The following is a 6,555-nucleotide window of genomic DNA, read 5'->3' on the forward strand; positions in this document are numbered from 1 at the left end:
TTAATTTAGTTATTTCTTATCTTATCTATACTTTTCACTTCTGCTTTACGGTGCTTGATCTCCATCTTTATTTCAGTTGTATTTATTGCTTGCTTTGCATACCTAAGTGCTAGTTTGTTCACCTCAACTCCTATGTGAGCAGGTGCCCACAGAAATATTACCACACGTTCTGCTTTATTTAACCTAAAGATAGTACTATTTCATATATTAAAACCTGCCTTGTTTGATAAGTGTTGTTTGCTATGCTGATTAATGTACATCTACAGTCCGAACACACGACTACTTTACTTGCTTTATTTTCCTCTACCCAATTAACTGCAAAGTAAATTGCTACTAATTCCTGGATGGAATAACTGCTGAATGCCTACTTTTATTAATTATAGTTTTGATGCGTCTATATGTATTTGGGCCTTTTGAATACTTTTCCTCAAAACATTTTTTGACCTAGTAATGGCTTAGACTTCTATTCTTTATTAATTGCATATATCTACATCTGGTATGTCGTACACACACTGTGGTGTGTTTACTATATTTTCAAGATGAATTTTACATAAAGCTTTTATTATCCATCCGAAAGTCTTAATCTTTTTATTTTCTTTTTCTTGGTAATTAATTGGTACCTGATGAGTTGGCCATACTTCCCTGGACCTTTTGGAATGTGCCCAATAAACTGCTGACAGTCGAGTTCCCCTCATTTCTAACCTTTTTCATTCATTTCTACCTGTAATCTGGATCATGTCTATTTTCTCAAGTAATGTTTTTGAAGCAGACTGATAAAGGATGCAGCCTTAATCAATTGCAGATCTAATCAAATTGATATGTATTGCTTTCAGTGCCTGTCTATCACCCCCAAATCTTTACCTCTCAAAGCCTTCATTATGTTTAACACCTTTTTACTTTGCTCCACAACTTCACTGATGTGGGTTGACCAGCTCATATATTAATCAAACCATATTCCTTAAATATTTAAACACTTGTACCTCTTCTACAAAAACTAAAACCTGTGAAGTTGGCACATTGTGTAAATCGTAAATAAAAACAGAATACAATGATTTGCAAATCCTTTTCAACCTATATTCAATTGAATAGACTGCAAAGACAAGATATTTAATGTTCGAACTGAGAAACTTAATTTTTTTTTGCAAATAATCATTAACTTAGAATTGAATGGCAGCAACACATTGCAAAAGTTGGCACAGGGGCATTTTTACTACTGTGTTACATGACCTTTCCTTTTAACAACACTCTATAAACGTTTGGGAACTTTTCGAAGCTTTTCAGGTGGAATTCTTTTCCATTCTTGCTTGATGTACAGCTTAAGTTGTTCAACAGTCCGGGGTCTCCATTGTGGTATTTTAGGCTTCATAATGCGCCACACATTTTCAACGGGAGACAGGTCTGGACTACAGGCAGGCCAGTCTAGTACCCACAGTCTTTTACTACAAAGCCACACTGTTGTAACATGTGGCTTGGCATTGTCTTGCTGAAATAAGCAGGGGTGTCCATGGTAACGTTGCTTGGATGACAACATATGTTGCTCCAAAACCTGTATGTACCTTTCAGCATTAATGGCGCCTTCACAGATGTGTAAGTTACTCATGCCTCGGGCACTAATACACCCCCATACCATCACAGATCAATTAATCAATCAATGTTTATTTATATAGCCCTAAATCACAAGTGTCTCAAAGGGCTGCACAAGCCACAACGACATCCTCGATACAGAGCCCACATAAGGGCAAGGAAAAACTCACCCCAGTGGGACGTCTATGTGAATGACTATGAGAAACCTTGGAGAGGACTGCATATATGGGTAACCCCCCCCCCCCCCCCCCTCCCTTTAGGGGAGACCGAAAGCAATGGATGTCGAGTGGGTCTGACATAATATTGTGAAAGTGTGGCTTTGTGATGCTGGCTTTTCAACTTTGCGCCTAGAACAATCCGGATGGTTCTTTTCCTCTTTATTCCAGAGGACACGACGTCCACAGTTTCCAAAAAAAATTGAAATATGGACTCGTCAGACCACACAACACTTTTCCACTTTGCATCAGTCCATCTTAGATGAGTTCGGACCCATCAAAGCCGGCGGCGTTTCTGGGTGTTGTTGATTAATGGCTTTTGCTTTGCATAGTAGAGTTTTAACTTGCACTTACAGATGTAGCTACCAACTGTAGTTGTTGACAGTGGTTTTCTAAAGTGTTCCTGGGCCCATGTGGTGATATCCTTTACACACTGATGTGGCTTTTTGATGCAGTACCGCCTGAGGGATTGAATGTCCGTAATATCATCGCTTACGTGCAGTGATTTCTCCAGATGTTCTGAACCTTTTTATATTACAGACCGTAGATGGTGAAATCCCTAAAATCCTTGCAATAGCTTATTGAGAAATGTTATTCTTAAACTGTTGGACAATTTGCTAAAGCATTTGTTCACAATGTGGTGACCCTCACACCATCCTTGTTTGTGAATGACTGAGCATTTCATGGAAGCTGCTTTTATACCCAATCATGGCACCCACCTGTTCCCAATTTGCCTGTTCACCTGTGGGATGTTCCAAATAGGTGTTTGATGAGCATTCCTCAACTTTCTCAGTCTTTTTTGCCACTTGTGCCAGCTTTTTTTTAAACATATTGCAGGCAACAAATTCCAAATGAGTTAATATTTGCCAAAAATAAAAAAGTTTACCAGTTCGAACGTTAAATATCTTGTCTTTGCGGTCTATTCAATTGAATATAGGTTGAAAATGATTTGCAAATCATTGTATTCTGTTTTTATTTACACAACGTGCCAACTTCACTGGTTTTGGGGTTTGTATCTCCTTTTACTATAAAGTTCAAATTTGGCTTGAGTCATATGTTTCCTGAACACATGTTATATTAGGTTTAACATCCATTTTATTAATAAACCCCTTCGACTCTTGTCCGTTTGATATCAAACTTATGTATATTATATTTATTGTAAAAAAAAAAAAAAAAAATTATATAGTAGCTCGCACAAGAAGTACTGCATTCACGTTTTCCTTAAAAAGTTGTCGACAATGCGCTTACTTCGGTGACACCTCGTAAAGAATAACTTATGACCACATATTACATTAAAAGCTGACATAAATCTACATTTTTGGTTTTAACATATAGTTATTTTAATTGCAGTCGTTTTGACCTCAAATAATTGTTAGAAGATAATTAATTAACTGCCATATTTGCCAGAAAATACTGCATTATCGCTTTTATGTAGTTTTATAGACTTTTCACAAATTTTAGATATATTTTTACGTGTAAATTTGATGGTGTAATATTTCATTGTGTTCAGTTTGTTTGGGTGTATGGTCGTTTTTCATGCTATCCGCCACTAGATGTCGCCAAACCTGCAAGGCTCGGCGATCATATGTGGTACAAGTGAACAACTGTACGGGGTGCCGAATGTAAAAGTCACACTTTTCTAACAGATATATTTCTCAGATTTAACTCCCATTTGTCAGACTAAGCTCATTTTCATCACATTTAAGTTTAAATAAAATATATCTATCTTCAGGGGCGCTGAAAAGGGGGGGTAAAGGAGACGGATTCTAGGGGCCCATGATGGAGGGGGGCCCCAGAGAGGCCCCTAATGATGATGAAATTATAATACAGAAAAAAAATGACACTGTGTTGGGGGCCCTGTAAAGATTATTTTCATGGGGCCCAAAATCCCTAGCGGCGCCCCTGTCTATCTTAACACTAATCTTAAATATTAATCTGTATGTTAAATGTAAATCTATATGTTAAATCGAAACCTAAATACTAAATATGAATCTAGGTGTTCAATATAAAGCAATATGTTAAATATAAACCTAAATATAAACATCAATGTTAAATGTAAAAGTGAGCGCTAAATCTCTCGTCGGGTGTAAAGATGAATATTGATAAAGCCACGCCCACATCTCTGCACTGAGGACATTCCTACATTTTTATTACTGTGGAAGAAGGTGAAGTGTATTTCTGGTCTTGTCACCTTCTCCCGGGCAGAAGGGCGACACGGCAGTGCGGCTGGATCAAAAGAGATGTCGGAGAACAAAAAGTTGCTTTATTACAAGCGAGCGTCATTATTTAGGACTGCAGTACTAGGAGAAGGTTAAGTCAAAAAACAAGGCACTCCTAACCTGGAGAGACCAAACCACAGTCTTATATTCCTTCTTCCTGCGTCTGAGTGCGTGTTAATTCAGAAGAACACAACCTGACCATGTAAGGAGATGTTCGTGTGAAAGTGTCTTCAAAACAGCTCATTTAAGTCATAACTTGGCTTTGAGCCAGACGGGTAGTCTCTTCTCAAGGATAGGGCTATCACTTTTGCATTCCGAAGTCCCAATTAGAGCCTCTTTACCTACAAGAATCCACCTGCGAATATCAAACTAAGGGGCCTATCTTATTATGTGCTCAAACTGAAATACCACCATTTACTCAAACTTGGTGGTTCGCCGTCTCCAAGATGGATATAAATCTTCACCATAAGCAAAACATGATAGGAGTTATTTAGTTCACTTCAAAGGAAACATGACAGACGCTTAATGACAAGTAATGACACGTTGACACTGCACTTCCGTGTTTGACAATGAATGGAATTACTTCTAATTACACCGAGTCATGCAGTGTGCATGGATACACCTATTTCTATTTGTATGTGACGTTCCTCATTTCATCTTACTTCATGATTGTGTCACATGTGAACTGTACTATTGCTGTAAACTACGTGGTCGCTGTCATATAAACTTGCTGACATGCTCGCTTTGGATCAGTTCTAAAAGATATGTCTTAATTGTGAGCTACATTTTAAAAACATGATCTAAGTGAGTGTGAAGTCATCATTTGGTCAGAGGTTTGGATTTTAATATGCTTATTTTTCCATCTTCCTGCTCGTCACAGCACCACTGTCCCATTGATGGGCGAGCCTCAGCGTGATTTAAAAGGACTTTAATGTTACTTTGATGATGTTTTTACCATTTAAGTCACAATTAAGACATGTTCTTTTGAACCAATCCAATGGCTGCTGCATCAAACTTAAATGACAGTGACCGCGTAGTTTACAGCGATAGTACAGTTCATATGTGACACTATCATGAAGAAATGATGAACAACACAAACAAATAGAAATACCGTATTTTCCGGACAATAAGGCGCACTTAAAATCTTTTTTCCCCCACAAAACTCGACAGTGCGCCTTATAACCCGGTGCACCTAATGTATGGAATAATTCTAGTTTTGCTTACCGACCTCAAAGCTATTTCATTTGGTACATGGTGAAATGATCAGTGTGACCAGTAGATGGCAGTCAAACATAAGAGATACGTGTAGACTGCAATATGACTCAAGTAAACAACACCAACATTTTATATGTGTAACAGGGTCAATTATGTCATGTAAATAATGCATTTTATAATATTTTATTATTGTTATATTTGCACAAAATGTGTAAGGTACATGTAAATAAAAAGGTTGTTTGATGTTTTGTCAATGTGGAACCATTGTCTCGTTGTCCCTCCTCCTGCAATAATTACTGTGACACCTGTCTTTTTATATGCGTTGGACACGCCTTCCTACTTCCCTCTTGTCCACGATCACGGGAGAGGTAGGTGTCCACGCGACGACAGAAAAAGTGCATTTGTCTCGTTAAGAACTTAAATTTCACTTTCTTGTTTTGTACTTTTATATTTGTGTAGGGGCTCGACGGTGGCAGAAATATATTGACAACTATTGTATTCTCTGCATTATCAGTAAAGTGGAGCTGAGCAGCAACACATGGTGTCGGTCGTGTTAATTCATTCTATACACAACGCTGAGGAAAAGACTACATATGTTTCATTGAAAATATAGAACATATACGACTTTGGTAAGCTATGAAGCCGCACCGCTTGATGTGCTTCAACATACGAGTATTATTATGGTGTGTGTAGAAGGTAAAACATATTATTTGGCGTTTTGTTTCGCAATATTATGCAAAAGCAACTTTTCTTACCTTCTGGTCCCTGCTGATCTGTATTTGGGATCTGCATGAATCCTGAAAAATTGCGCGCGTCTGCCTTTGTAGTCCATGCTGACACAGTAGTCGATAATCTTTTTCTATCTTCTTGTTATGGGCCATTCATCCTCCGCTGTTGCCATTTCTAATATAAAGTAGTGTAAAGTTCTTACTTATATCTGTCAGTAAACTCGCCTTTAAAGCGCTAAAACATACCGGTGTAGTGAGTTTACATTATTCACACAAGTTTAGTTATTAGAGTTCCGGTCGGACGGTTTTTCACGGGACAACTGGTTGTTGTTTCCGGATGAGGGGATGCTGCTCCCTTCTTGATTGAAGTAAAGTCTGAACGTCATTAAAACAGTTAGCTCCATCTTTTGACACTTCTTCCACTCCCGTCCTTGCACGCTACACCGCTACAACAACAAAGATGACAGGGAGAAGACGCTGCCGAAGGTGAGCCACGTAAATAAGACCGCCCACAAAACGGCGCATCCTGAAGCGACTGTCAGAAAGCGGCTTGAAGATGATCTGTAAAACATTTTGACCAAAGAACCACCATTA

Source organism: Nerophis lumbriciformis, linkage group LG28 (genome assembly GCF_033978685.3).
Source record: "Nerophis lumbriciformis linkage group LG28, RoL_Nlum_v2.1, whole genome shotgun sequence".
NCBI classification, from domain to species: domain Eukaryota; kingdom Metazoa; phylum Chordata; class Actinopteri; order Syngnathiformes; family Syngnathidae; genus Nerophis; species Nerophis lumbriciformis.